Consider the following 1,464-nt stretch of genomic DNA (forward strand, 5'->3'; position numbering starts at 1 on the left):
TAGAAAGACAGGATAGAAGTCATGGTAGTGGAGGTGGATGTGCCACTTTAATTAAGGATGGAATAGCTTATAAGAAAAACATAACGAATAAAGAATTAGAATGTGTTAATATAGAAATATCTAATTTAAGAAGATATGGAAATATAAAAATTATAAATTACTATAATCCTTGTAAAAGTCTTGATAGTGAAATGTTTAAAGAAGTAACAGGAAAAATACATAGAAGAAAATTATGGTGTGGTGATTTTAATGCACTCAATAGTCTGTGGTAGCAAGAAGACGGATCATAATGTATCATAGTTGAAGAAATGATGGATGAAAGATCATTAGTTTGTCTTAATAATGGAAACGGTACAAGAGTAAATATACATAAAAATACAGTTTCATGTCTAGATGTTACATTAAAGGCCCAACCTCAAAGTATGCTGGGAAATACAGCAGGCATGTTTGTAGGTCAAGTCTGATTTTCCGTTTGGTTCTTCGTCGATCCCCAAATCATTTTGAAACTTGTTCTGAGCCACACAGTTTCAAAGAGAAGTTCATGGTGAATCCAACGGTATAAAGTTTTACAGGGTTTGCATCAAAACGGTCAAACTAGAAGCTAATTTAAAGTCCTTACCGCTAAGCATGATGGGTAAATGAAGCGGACATGTTTGTAGTCCAAATCTGATTGTGTAGTTCCAGCCCTCGGCAGAAGCTCAGAAGTGAAATTAAAAGCTGCATCAAGCTTCATATCAGGAAATGGAGTTTGCAAACAAAGAATTAAAAGAGATTGGTGAAAAAGCGGAGTTTTAAAGACAGCACTCAGCCTTCAGAGGAGCAATCAAGTAACTGCAGTGCATTCTGGGTAAAACTCGCGGACATGTTTGTAGTTCTGATCTGATTGAACCGTTCCAGCGCTTGGCAGGGGTCACAAGTGAGAATAAAGACTGAATAAAACTTCATGTCAGAAAAACTGATTTAGAAAATAAAGAAATTAAAAAGGAAATAAAAGAATGTGATGAAAAAAGGACTCCACAATCAAAATGCCAATCTTCAGAATAGGAGACAAGCAATAATCCTGCATCCTGTGGAAGCTCAAGCGCAGACCTAAAGCTGAGCAGGGTGTGTGCATTTGATCTCAGGGTAGCCATGTTTGTGTTTGGTGATGTGTTAATGTATTTATCTCCTTTAGCTCCACAGACAACGCTCTGAAGCCCAAAAGGTGGAGGCGAAGCTGTGAGGGATACACAGACCTGGGCACTTTTCTCAAGTCTTCAGGATAACCCTGAATGATGCGCCACCTCATAAAAAGAAGATGGAGGCCGGATTCCCCCCTGACAAAGAGCCTCTTTAACAAGTGGCAATTGATTCAGTTTAAGACGAGATGGGACCACCTTATTGAGTTTTTTTTTTGTTTCCTCCTCTTACTGACCCTACCTTACCAGGTTCTGATGCAGGGCACGTTATACTCAACTATATTCA

The sequence above is a fragment of the Poecilia reticulata genome, linkage group LG21, assembly GCF_000633615.1.
Source record: "Poecilia reticulata strain Guanapo linkage group LG21, Guppy_female_1.0+MT, whole genome shotgun sequence".
NCBI classification, from domain to species: domain Eukaryota; kingdom Metazoa; phylum Chordata; class Actinopteri; order Cyprinodontiformes; family Poeciliidae; genus Poecilia; species Poecilia reticulata.